The sequence below is a fragment of the Rutilus rutilus genome, assembly GCF_951802725.1.
Source record: "Rutilus rutilus genome assembly, chromosome: 14".
Lineage (NCBI taxonomy): Eukaryota > Metazoa > Chordata > Actinopteri > Cypriniformes > Leuciscidae > Rutilus > Rutilus rutilus.
The window spans coordinates 7,944,366-7,958,857 of NC_140219.1; the positions used below are offsets into that span (position 1 = coordinate 7,944,366).

At 36.4% G+C, this 14,492-nt stretch overlaps 1 protein-coding gene and 1 long non-coding RNA gene across 3 annotated transcripts in view; one reads left to right on the top strand and one right to left on the bottom strand.

Moving 5' to 3' along the window:
- Positions 1-14,492, top strand: part of ppp2r2ba (protein phosphatase 2, regulatory subunit B, beta a) — a 62,363-nt gene that overhangs the window by 10,090 nt on the left and 37,781 nt on the right. The window lies entirely within an intron of this gene.
- Positions 4,166-8,283, bottom strand: LOC311303410. The gene is made up of 3 exons (XR_014629753.1): positions 8,225-8,283; positions 7,777-7,822; positions 4,166-7,363 (listed from the first exon to the last, which is right to left on the bottom strand). It is a non-coding gene; the product is annotated as an uncharacterized lncRNA (long non-coding RNA).

Consider the following 14,492-nt stretch of genomic DNA (forward strand, 5'->3'; position numbering starts at 1 on the left):
GCGTTTCGCGTTTGATACTTGCGTTTCAGATCGTTAAAATAGGGCCCATTAAGTAAGAGTATAGAGCGTTAAAATGAATTACGATAGCATTAGCACAGATATTTAGTTTTAGAAGAATTTGTGCATATTGAGACTTTTGATTGCACACTTTAGTATCTTGGCAAACATCGAAACTCAAATGCCATGGTCACACTAGACTTTGAGCACATCATTTATACTGACATTAAAACAGAACATATTCTGAGACATATTCACAGAGATTGAATATGATGTCAATGTCTTTTTTAAAAACATTATTCAACATATAATACATCTAAAATGATGCACTCATGCCATGATGTAGGCCTACCAATCTTATAATGGTCACTTCATGAGACACAAATTTGCAGAGTTCACCAAATTAGAATTTTGGAACGCATGAGGTGAAATTAGCTTGAGCTCGTATTCTGCACTGTTACCTTTCAATGGAGAAATAATGATTGTTTTTTCTAAGTTTCTTAAACACTTCCCCCTTCTGTGATTGGCCAGCTAAACGGGCAGCCCCGCCCTCGATCTACAACCATTGGTTAAGGTTGGGCAGGTTGTGGTGCTCAAATAAACAAAGCAATGTTTTAATAGCTCAGACACAACAGTGTTCACATTTTTAAAGGAATCAATCTACAAGTGGCTTACTTTTACATATTGTAATCCATTTTTAGTTTTTAGTAGTATATCCAAATGCAAATAAAATGGGAGAAAGTGTTTAAATACAAAAAAATTACACATTTCAGCCAGTATAATTTTAGCATTTTTATATACTATTATAGTATTTATTAATATTTTAAATTATTTATATACAGCATATATATATATATATATATACTGTATATATATATGCTGTATATAATATACAGCATATATATATATATATATATATATATATATATATATATATATATGCTGTCATGTGTCAAAATGAATGAATTACTTGCATTATCTAGCAAAATATCAAACAAAGTCACATTTATTATAAAGAAAAATATCACAAGCACACTTCTCAAATAAAATATTTCCCACAAAGAATTTCAATAGGTTTCAAACGTTAAAACTATATTTTTCTAAATAAATACTTCCAGTCCTTGATTATGGTTGGTTGAGCCGCGTTCGAAACCATTGTAAATTACTATACAAACGTACACCATGATACCTGTGACCGCATTACATCAGTATTACTGCGCCACACACTACTGTGTTCTGCTTGGCAAAGGTTCCGCTTCTGAAACAGTGTGGCCTACATGTTCAAATATGTTTTGGGGCCACTGTAAACTAAAATCTCTCACAGTAGGCCGTGGTTCATCAGCTCAAGCATTGAAATTCTCCAAGCCAGGTGTTTGTGCATTCACACACATACTCACACACACACACACTTTGTCTTTGTCCAAATCCTGCATCAGTTTCCTTTCTAAAGAGGTGGATGCATTAGTCTTCCGTCCACTCTTTCAGCGAGAGAGACGAGAAACCACAGCAGCACAAATCCTGCTTTGTGTTCTCCAGACTGAGGGCAGGTCAGCTGATTCAGATCTGTGAAGAGACTCCAGGAAGAAAGAACGAGAGGGAGGAGAGAGAGAGAGAGAGACTCCTCAATGCATGTTACCTACATTTATGCTCGTCTCGCAGACGTTTTGGGAGCTGAAGCTTTGCAGTGTTCTTAGATAAGGAGCTCTATTGTCTTGGCTATATTCTGCTCATCCAGGAAACACTGAGCTGGAGGGAAGCACTGCTTTAAAAATAAACCTACTGGATCAATTACATTTTTTTTCCCCTTCTGGCACATGACTAAGCAGGGAGAGACAGACATGGGCCAAATTAACCAGCACTGCTTCTTTCCTTGTTTCCCTTGTTGCGTGATCTTGATTTCTGCAGTGATGTGTTGTTGTTCTACTTCACACATGCATATTTTGCTCTTTCTTTCAAAGGAAAGCAATGGCACAGACGGCCAGTTTTAATTATTGATGTAATATACTAGGTGAGGATACATGCAAGTTGTCACTGCATAATGCTGTGTGTGTTCATGCGTGCGCACTTGAATAAGTAGGCCAGGACAATCCATTAATATGCTATGCAAAAAACATGCATCCTCACTTCCTTCCCTCCCTCCCCCTGTAAAATTATTTATACCCAGGATGGCCGAACCGGAGTAGGCTTTTCTTCACGTTTAATGAAAGTTCTCGGAGAGGCGCCAGGCCCGTTGCAGCTGATGAATCACGAGCGCCGTGCGGTTCGGAGAAAACATCGATACCAAACTCCCACACTATATAAAGTGACAGACTCTAAGGTCATCTCGCTGTACCACAGAACAAATGCTGGAAAACTGTCAAACACGCACTTCAAAAGGGGCCATGTTTATCACTGAAGTCCACTAATACTGTTAGACGACCTTGTAATTAAGTTTTCCACTCTGTCTCTGAACCTTACAATTAAAAAATGTTTGTTGCACAATTTAAAATTCTATATGCAAATGAGCTGTGGAGTATTACATTTTGATTAGTCAGTTGGACTATTATGCAGGCAAATATTTTTGTTTAAATGACCATTAATTGACTGTTTGTCTTGGGCAACTGGATGTATTATTTATTTTAAATCATTTCTTTATATAAATATATTTTTATTATATAAATATTTGTATATACACCACCATTCAAAAGTTTGGGGTCAGTACGATTTTTTTTATGTTTTTGAAAGAAGTCTCTTATGCTCACCAAGGCTGAATTTATTTGATAAAAAATACAGTAAAAACTGTAATATTGTGAAATATTATTAATAATTATTTGTAAATTATGCTTTTCTATATGAAAATATTGTAAACAAAGCTGAATTTTCAGCATCATTACTCCAGTCTTCAGTGTCACATGATCCTTCAGAAATGATTTGAATATGCTGATGTACTGCTAAAGATATATTTCTTATTATTATCAATTGTTGGGCTGCTTAATATTTTTGATTTTATTTAGATTTCTTTGAAAGTTCTTTTGTAACATTATATAAATGTTTTTACTGTCACTTCTTAATACAAAAATAGTCATTTCTAACGTTTAATATAACTGACCCCAAACTTTTCAATACTGTAAATAAATTATGAATATTTATACAAATAATTTAAACTTCAAATCAAGAAAATCTATATTTAATGTCCATTTACTAAATTTTTGCTCTTCTATTTGCCCCTTGATCACCCTGTTGAGGTTTATTTATACGTTATCCTGTATCAAATTGGCTAACATCTTTTGCATATGGCGGTAGTATGTTAATGTGCTCGTGATGACATCACAACCACGATGATTTCTGAACGAACCGATTTTTGCAGCTTAGTTTCCAAATGTGCACTGAGAAGGAGCTTTACGTTACAAAAGAGCATGACTATAGTACATCAAACTGGTTTAAAAGCTGTTTTACATTAAATGTCTGCTGTGTCTGATCAACATGGTTAGTATACGTTTAAAGCTCAAGCTTGTTCAAACCAGGAGAAAGGTGATATTTATTAGCACGTTGCATCTTTGAAACATCGTGTATTAGGAGAGCTGATCAGACACCTGCTATTTCATGTCCAATTCATTTGACTAATTGAGCGATGTGACGCAAAAAACCCATCAACCTCCATCGGATCTTTTTATATAACAAGTTTTATGCTAATGACCTTTGGACTGGAGGACTCAGAATAGATCTAACAGGGCCTTGATGAGGACCCACCTTTCTCTGTTAGTGGTGTGTGAGTCATCATAGCTAACACAGCAGCAAACTCACACAGCCATGCAGCAACACATGATTGACAGGCTCTTGAGGCCGTCTAAAGAGGAGGTTTGCTTTCACTTTTGGCTTTCTCTAGGAAAACAAGACAAATCTCTAAACAGTAAATCATACATATGGCATGAAAAACAAGATTGTGAAGTTCACAAAGTTCCCTCTATATCCATCCAGAACATTAAAGAAATTGCCAAAATGGGTCATTAGGTAAGTAAGTATGCAGGAGTTTGCCAGTCATAACAATTTGTTTCCATAAAGAAGTCTTAAAGATACAGTAGCAAAAACAGGGTGTTTAATTCTAATTTTCAGAGAAAAAATTTAAAATGCTCAAGAAAAACTAATAATGCATTGAAAAAATGCATATCATATATAACATTTCTACCACATATACTCAACCATTCAAAAGTTGGGGATTTTTTAAAAGAAATGTATACTTTTATTCAGCAAGGATGCATTAAATTGGAAGTAACTGTAAATACATTTATAAAGTTTTCCATCTCAATTATATATAAAGATTTCCACTTCAAATAAATGCTGTTTTCAGGATTAAAGAATCCTGAAAAAAATGCATAAGAAACGTTCCTTAAGTATCAAATCAGCATATTAGAATGATTTCTGAAAGATTATGTGACACTGAAGACTGGGGTAATGATGCAGAAAATTCAGCTTTGCCTCATAGGAATAAATTACACTTCAAAATATATCCAAATAGAAAAGAGTTATTTTAAATTCTAATAATATTTCACGATATTAAAAATCGTACTCACCCCAAACTTTTGAAGGATAGTGTATATTTCTAATCATATATTGCATCAAATTATAGTACATGAAATAATGTCACATCACATATAGTAGCATATCATTAGAGCATATCATATAGGAATAGGCCAACCTTATTTCATATCATTGTAATGCATCGTATATCATCATAAATGAAAGTAAACGAATGGCAAAAATAAGGTTGTTTTGCTGGAAGTAACAGTCATACACGTGACCACACAACTGCTGATTTCTAACCCATTTCTTAGCTCACATCATTTCCACTGGGTCAGGCAGTGCTGTATGTCTATTAATTGATTTCATTGCGTGTCAAGACAGATATCCGTGTGTTTGTGTACTGAGGTGACTTCTTTCCTTCGGAGATAAAGAAAGCCAATGTTTGTGTTTTCATAGGGAAATTTGGTTTTGGGAAGTGTTTTACATGCAAGGTCCAGGAGCAGTGTTGCGTCTGGTAATCCCCCCTTTTACTCACCACTCTGCGTGATTTCCCTCGGGCTAGTGGGATTAGGGATTGAGGATTGTCCTCGCATGATTGAATGGAATCTTTGGGATCAGGGAAAAAAAAATGCACATCTGGGTCATGCACTTCCAGGTCAAAGAGCCTAAAACATTTACAGACATAAACAGAGATATGATGAATCAAGGTCTTACGCAATCTAGTGCTAATATGATGTTCATCTCAGCAAACATTGCTTTGTCTCCTTCAGGATGCTTGTCAGGTTAATATTTTGGTGTGGTTATGTTGTAGAGAGACAGGGTGAAAAGAAAAAGGCAAAGGAAGCCTGGTAGAGCTTCAAAAAGAGGACTAGACTGGTGGGACTATACTTTTTTTATAAAGAAAATGTGTTTTTAAAAGGGAAAAATACATTATTCTCCAAACTCTGCACTGTCTAAACATTTGGGATTTCCTTTCTCCTCAAGACTTTTTAAAAGTACCTTACAAAATGTCTCAAATGAAAAAAAGTCTAGTAATATTTTATTGGCCTGTCCAGTGACAGTCACTAGATTTCATCAAGACTTGCAAAGACACGTTTATCTTTTGTGCACGTCTGTATAAAACGCAAGTTTACTTCCACAAGTGACATGTTTTAGAATGTTTTATGCACAAAGAGAATCTATCGGGCATTGATCTGATTGTGAAAATACCAGAATGAAGCCAGACCTGAATGCGAGTTTACTGAGGATGAGAATGTTGTCCCAGAAATCAGGTCATGTTTATTTGAGCCTTCACCTGCTGGGAACTGAGCTAGAGACCGGGACGTCTCGAGTCTAGAGTATCTTGACAGTTCCAACTGATAACGTTTCATTACTCTGTCGATTCACATTTTTAGATTGCTCTCTTGAAAGATTGATTCTGATTGGCCAGTCACGGCATTCCGCCCATACACAAAAGAAATATATGTAAATATATTTTAAAGTGTCAAAAATATATGTGGCATATATTCCAAATACATTGACGTTGTCCACTTATATTTATCATTTTGAAATATATTCTGAAATATAACAAAAATATATGATGTTAAGTGTGAAATATATTTACATTTATATCATGTAATTTAAAATATATGACAAAATATATGGTCATAAAATGTTTAGCTTGCTAAAGAAGGGTCGAAAATGTATTTTGATCATAGTAATTCCTCTACCTTTTCCCCTATACACAACAGTAGGCTACCATACTTCACTACTGTATTATGACACACAGCTATAATAAATACTGTACTTACATTTAAATGACTGCAATGTAAAATGACAGATAGTTGCTTTCCTAGGACTATTAGGCCATATTAGGTGGCACGTACCTAACACTAAGTGCAATTATTAGATTTATTGTTGTTTTATTGACATCTTTCCTGAAGTCATTTAAATATTGAAAATATGCACAATATTTATGATGCAAGTATAACAATGATACTCCAACAGTGAAGTGCACTTAAACAATAGATAGAACTCAGTGTCTAACACTGCACACACACACTATTAAATATCTGTATTAAATTCTGTAAAAATAGGGAAAAAATACTTTTTTCTGTGTGTTGTTTCCTTCATAAAATTGTCATTTTAGGCCAATTAAGTCAGTAAAGGGGCAGCTGTGGCCTACTGGTTAGGGCTTCGGGCTTGTAACCGAAGGGTTGCCGGTTCGATCTCCGACCAGTAGGAAAAATGTGGGTGGGTAAAGTAGAGCACTGCTCTCCCATGCCCACATCCATGGCCTAAGTGGTCTATCTAAAAAATAAATTGAAAGTGTGTTGTTTGTTTGTGAAAATGTTGACATTTACATATATTTAACTAAAATATATTTATTGGGCCAATTTCAAATATTAGCATATATTCCAAAAATATATTCTGAAAATATATTTCAAATACATTTCTTTTGTGTATGGGCGTGTTCGGATATTTGGCTTTTCCATCTAACTAAAACAGATGCTGAGTGAAAATTACCTCGGTGGACTTCAGTTTTAATATTACTGTTGCTGTATTACTGTATACTAATATTATTGTTGCAGCTGTGTGCATAGTCTTTCATCAAAAAAATATGAAGATGACCATTTTTAATTTTAGAACAATGAGTACTAATGAACAGTTCACAGTAAAACCAGGCACGTATTAAAGTCGGCATGAAATGGAAGTTGCGATGGTCATTTCTCCCCTATTGTGAATGCTTCACAATCAATAAAAATTGTAGGGCGGGACTTGATTTTGTCCATGGGGAATTGATTGGATGGTTGTGTTGTCATGTGAGTGACAGGTTGTCCCGCCCTCACGCCAGTAAACATGTCGTCAGAGAAGAGAAGAGATGTCGCTGCAAGAGAAGAAGAAGAAAAAATTTGCACGGATAAGTCGTTTATAATAAACACAGCAATATTCCATAAAAAAAAATCCATTTTGATTTCATGGTGACTTTAAGAAAGTAACCAGTGTCAATATTAATTTCATCTTGACTTTAAGAGACGAGGCTGTTCCTCTGTGTCATAGCACAGGTTGTCATAGAGACACCGTGATTCTGCTGGTATGATCAAAGCAGAACAAAATGCCCTCGCCCCATTAGTGCTTATTTACACAGCTAATGAGCACTTTTCCTCTTTTCACCTCAAATAACACCATATCTGCTCCAGTCTGGGCTTTTGTTCTCAGATTAATACACCCGATATATCTATATGGACCACTTCTCGTGTCATGAACTCTGTGAGAGGGCTCTAATTTTAAGGTAATTACCTCTCTCGCATTTGGTTTCAGTTCAAGCCGGCCCAGTCCTGCTGTTCTGGTTTAGAAAAAAAAAGACTTTTTAGATGAGAGTTCTCTCTTTCAGCTCTCCATCAAAGGCTCAACATCAAACCTCTCAAGGCTGGAGGAGGCTGGTTTTGAAATGCACGTAGTTCTTAGTTTTATAGCTGATGTATGGAAAAGAGTTATTCGAACAGCAAATGTCTTAAATATAAATACAGCTTCATTAAAGTTATACTTCAAAGCTTTCATTCAAAGACTTTCAAGCACATTCACAAAGAGGAATTAAAGTACTCTGTGTAAGGAACAGAAGTCTGGAATCAATACATGCGGCGGCTCTATAAAGAACATCACAACTACCTGATTTGTTCTCTTAAAGGAGTCACATGATGAGAAGTCATTTGAGGTCAGTGCACTATGAAAACAAACTGTAACTTACAGAGTTCAACAATTCCTCCACAGTCCAAAAAGACCATCTATTGCAAATAAGCCTCGTTCTTGACTTTTGCAATTTCATGACAATAAACAGTTGAATTCATTAACAAGTGACCACATGTCAATGACACCTGTTTGCTCGGGCGTCACGGGTTTGAAAACATGCTGGAACAGAAGAAGCCACATTTATGTTATGCTTATAGCAACAAAATGAAGGCGGTTCTAGAACTGGCAAACATTTCGCATTCAATGCAAGTCAATAAAAACAGCAGCAAACAGGCTTACAAGATGAATTTTTCTGCTGGGGTACAAATTAATGTCTTAGCAAAAAAATCTAAGTAATAGCAAGTAGCTATGCTTAAAAAAAAGAAAACGAAGTTGATGCCTTAAATTTTTAAGTACAATCAACTTGGATTGTTTAAGTAATTTCAACTTAACTTACATTAAACTGACTTTTAAAAAAATATATATATAACTTATATAACTTATCAGTTATAAGTTTGCTTATAAAATTTGCTTAAAGGGATACTCCACTTTTTTTGGAAATAGGCTCATTTTACAACTCCCCCAGAGTTAAACAGTTGAGTTTTACCGTTTTCGAATCCATTCAGCCGAACTGGCGGTACCACTTTTAGCATAGCTTAGCATAGATCATTGAATCGGACAAGACCATTAGCATCTCTCTCAAAAAAATGACCAAAGAGTTTCGATATTTTTCCTATTTAAAACTTGACTCTTCTGTAGTTACATTGTGTACTAAGACCGACGGAAAATGAAAAGTTACGATTTTCTAGGCTGATACGGCTAGGAACTGTACTCTCATTCCTGCGTAATAATCAAGAAACTTTGCTGCCGTACCATGAGTGCAGCAGGCGTAATGATATGACGCAGCGCCTGAAAATAGTCCCCAGCTCGTAACTTCCAAAGTGACCGGGACTAAGTTTGTCTAACCTATTAGACCTATTTTCAGGCGCTGCGTCATATCATTACGCCTGCTGCACTCATGATTGATTATTACGCAGGAATGAGAGTACAGTTCCTAGCCATATCAGCCTAGAAAATCGTAACTTTTCATTTTCCGTCGGTCTTAGTACACGATGTAACTACAGAAGAGTCAAGTTTTAAATAGGAAAAATATCGAAACTCTTTGGTCATTTTTTTGAGAGAGATGCTAATGGTCTTGTCCGATTCAATGATCTATGCTAAGCTATGCTAAAAGTGGTACCGCCAGACCCGGAGATCAGCTGAATGGATTCGAAAACGGTAAAACTCAACTGTTTAACTCTGGGGGAGTTGTAAAATGAGCCTATTTCCAAAAAAAGTGGAGTATCCCTTTAACTTATTTTAATGAGTTAAAGCAATGTAAAAACATATGTTGTCAACTTATTGGTCATATGTTTTTTTTTACAGAGCATGGGTTTAAAGATGTTTTCGTACTCTGCTTATGACTATTTGTGTACATGTAAATTAGCCAATCTAATGCAGGCTTTGTAATGACAAATATTGTACCAAACAGCAAACCCATAGCCCGAGCAATGCACTGTTACTTATTTCATGCAAAGAGGATGTTTGCATATAATTACATGCACAGCAGCCAAAAAAAAAAAAAAAAAAAAAAAGTGCATAGACAAAAATGGCCAATTATAGCCCATGACCCGTTTAAAGCTGTCAGTGTATTTAATGAAGGTGTAAGAGTGAATGTGTCGGTGGAAAGTCTATTGGGTAATTTTTTTTTTTGGTAAGGAAACATAAAACCCTGTAAATATTGATATCTCGCACAATCACAGAAAATAGCTCACTTCCGCGTTGAAAAATAAGGTGGATATCTGAAATATATTCTTCACTTACAGCAATAAGCAACCATCTGTGTTGGACTCGCACACTGGTCCACCACATGCCAAATGGGTTTTATCAGCAAAACAAAAGGGATTCATTGTCATCTCTGACGTTTCTGGGTATCTCCAGTACAGACCGAGTTTTCTGATGTTGCTCTGATGCAGTTTAGAGTGGAACAGTTGGAGCCTCAGGACAGCAAACAGTCCTACAGCAGAGCATTGATCCACTTCTGTTTGCTCTCAAAAGCTCACGCTCCAGGCACTCAAGTGTAGACTGGGGACACGGGGTTGTCATATTGTTACATTTTAAAACGAGTACATTTTAGTTCAGAATGCTTGTGTGCATGTATATGTGAGAGTGTGTGTCTCAAAAAGAGATAAATGTTGGTTTGCTTGGGCTTGGGTTTTATTGGACAGTGAAAGTCTGCGTTGTTTTGCAAGAACAACATTTGAACAAGCATTTGTCTATTTGTATGTCAGTTGTATCTAATTTTATTTCTCATTACAGTTTTTATGAGAAACATTATCCTCTGGGTCACTGTGTGTGTGTGTGTGTGTGTGTGTGTGTGTGTGTGTGTGTGTGTGTGTGTGTGTTGATTGGCGCTAAAAATGTGTTTTGTATACTCACATGAAGGCTGGTGGATTGACCTTTGACTCAAACTGCAGAGAGTAACAGCAGGTCATGAAGATGGAGTAAATATAGCAGCACACTTTGAACTCTTCATATGTGTGCTCTTAAAATCAAGTGATGTGGAGTGTTATTTTTGTGTTATAGCGCTCTCTGCTGCTCAGTTTGGAGAATTACTTTTAACTTTTTTGAGTGTGGATTTTTTAGTGCTATTGCAATACCATTTTTTCTGTACATGTACATACCATGGTAGCACTATATGATTCTTTGAAGTGCATATGCTAACAGCATGATTGCGAGTGTATGATATTGCTTTTATGCAGCAGTTAAAATTAGCTTACATTTTAGACACAATATTGCCAGTTTAGTCTATTTAGTTCCAAATGAACCAAAGCAGGATCAAACACTGTATCTCCATGCAGTAGTGGTTTTTGTTCCTGAATTAATCTTTTTTTTTATTTTTTATAATTATGCAGTAACTCACTTATAAAGACAGTCAGCTGTTTTAGTGCCTGAATGAATCAGTATATAAATAACTTACCATGCTGAATATTGTATAAAAAATCAGTACCATGGTATTGCAATTAGTAGGGGTGTAACGATACCCTCATGTCACAATTCGATACATACCACGATACCACATGATACAAATTATTATTTTTGATACAATAAGAATTATTTTAGATGAATATGCTTACACTCTGTCACTGACTAGATATATTTAAAATAATGTAGGCCACTTTATACTGGTAACAGATATTTGGCAAATTGGCATTATCAAGACCCACAAATATCCCCCCACCGCATTATTATACATTACATTTTAACATTATATAGGGTTCCACTTTATTTCGATAGTCCACTTTAGACATTCTACTAACTATAAGTAACTTTGCAACTACATGTCAACTAACTGTCATTAGAGTATTAGTAGACTGTATAGACTGTCAGTAGACTGTTAGGTTATGGTTAGGTGTTTGTTAGTAGAATAATTTGACTTGTAGTTGCATAGGTAGCCTACTTATTGGGCCCTATCTTGCACCCAGCGCAATTGACTTTGTACACTGACGCATGTATCATTCCTATTTTGCACCTGATGCACTGCTGACTTTTACCTCCACAGACGCACGTCGGTAAATTAGGAAATGAACTTGCGTTCCCAGGGGCGGTTCAGCGCAAAGAGGAGGCATGTTCGGCGCAAACGTTCCCTGGTGCTATTTTGCAGTTTCAGAAAACAATTCCGCCACCGACCAGGAAAAACCTAGTCTGAAGTCAGTGGCGCGTTATTCAGATGCTATTTTAAGGGCGCATGCTTGGCCATAATGTAGCGTGTGCACAACACGCGTACACTTTGCTTCTATCATCTACATAGACGCAGGCAGCAGTTCCCATTTTTGCAAACCATACATAATTACAAGGAAAAATATTACCAGACAAGGGAAATCATTGTGGTGTCCATGAAGATGTGAAAAATAGGCATAAATCTAGCTTACACATTTACCCAAATTATTATACACCTGTTTAACCTAAGCTTATTTGGGTGGGTTTCTCCCATCCCCATACAATGTCACTTCTCTGTCTTTTACGGCCCTGACGAGAACGTCGGTCTCCTCGGCTGTGAACCGCTCCTGGCGTGCGCTGGGCAAATCCGCCGTTATAATAGCAATCCGCAATGGAACAAGCGCGCCTGCTTTTAAAGGGAATTTGAGATGACGCTCTGATTGGTTTATTTCACCTTACGCCCAAACCACACCTATGAATGAGTAGCTACTTCAGACCAACCCCTTTTAGATTTGCATCGGGCGCAAGAGTCATTTATCCCGCCGGTATAATAGCAACAGTGCCCGAGATCCGCCCACAAAGTTACTTCCCATACAGCAACATAGTGTCGGCCCAGATCCGGCCTACATCTGGCATACCTGGATTCCACACGGCCCGGATGTGGCCCGGATCTGGGCCGATGCTATGTTGCTGTCTGGGTTGCGTTTCTCGTTTGATACTTGCGTTTCAGATCGTTAAAATAGGGCCCATAGTCAGTTGAATGTCTGTTGGGGAGCATCAAAATAAAGTGTTAGCAGATATTAAGCAGACAGTCTACTAATACTCTAATGACAGTTAGTTGACATGTAGTTGCAAAGTTAGCCTACTGATAGTTAGTAGAATGTCGAAAGTGGACTATCGAAATAAAGTGTTACCTTATATAGCCTAGTAGTTTAATGTAGTACTGACACTAAAACTCTATAAACTCGAAACAGAACGTTTTTATTTTGGGTGAAATACACACAATACAAATTGTCATTATTTTACAATACATATTGTAGCATTTTGTATTGTGATATATTATGACATGATATAGCAATATCAGTTGCCATCTGTGCCATGGTTCACAGTATTGTTGTATGAAGTTTAAACCAGCAGATGGTGCTGTGACATATCATTTTGTTCCAGGGTGATAACGCTCTGAAATTCACAAAATCATCAAATTGTTCAAATGTAGTGTCTCATCAATTAACAAGCACCACTAATAAATAAAGTGAAGACAATTAAGTAGAATGAAGGGGGGAGGGGGTAAAAAATTAAATGGGGAAAAAAATAATACAATGAGAATGAATTTAAATGCAAAATATTTAAAGTAGGCTCAAGTCTCTCTCACACTCGGGGTCTGTCTCACTATAAATGACAGGATTGTGCCGCTGACTGCCACATGGCCATCACCATATGTTACCAGCCCATCCCATCAGCCAGACTCGCTGTAGCGTGCAAAGCCTGCTTTCCCTGGAGCACCTGTATCCTCCTCATGCTCTACTGTCACACACAGCTCAGCTCAATGTCTCTCACACACAACTGATAAATTACACACAGTCTGTGTGTGATCACAACCATGCAGCATACACTGAGCAGATCATTGGGTCATTGCATTGATGTGACCTTCACAGTAATCAATAACGGCTTGGTTGAATTACTTGAAAGGTGCTCTATAAAGGAACAATTATTATTATTTAACTATTTACTTACTTATTATGCGACGCTTATTTATTACAAGGGAGGTAGTTGTCATACTTTATACTCCAGTAAATATTTATTCACCTGGCTACAAATATGTAGACTATATATAACATTAGTTGGAGTATTAACTAACATGAACTAACAGTGAGCAATACATTGTTACAGTATTTATTAATCTTTGTTATAGTTAGTTAATATAAATACAGCTGTTCATTGTTTGCTCATGTTAGTTCACAGTGCATTAACTAATGTGAAATAAATACATTCATTTATTAATTTGTGACAACATACCGTTGAGTTCCTGCCATTAAATAAATAAATATTTCATTACCTATCAGCAAACTTTGTGAATGTAAATATATAAAAAATATTAAACCATTGTTTTTGATATTGACATTCATAACATATTTCAAATCATTTAGGCAAGGCAAGGCAAGGCAAGGCAAGGCAAGGCAAGTTTATTTATATAGCACATTTCATACACAATGGCAATTCAAAGTGCTTTACATAGAAGAAATTAAAATAATAAAAAGAAATAAGAATAGTTAAAACAGTTTAGAAGAATACAAAATAAAATACAGTACAAACAGTCGGACGAACATTGGCACAGTGCTCATTCAGTAAATGCATAGTTAAACAGATGTGTTTTGAGTCTGGATTTGAATGTGACTACAGTTGGAGCACATCTGATCTCCTCTGGAAGCTGGTTCCAGCTGCGGCTGGCATAATAGCTAAAAGCGGACTCGCCATGCTTAGAGTGAACCCTTGGTATTTCAAGCTGATATGATCCTAATGATCTGAGT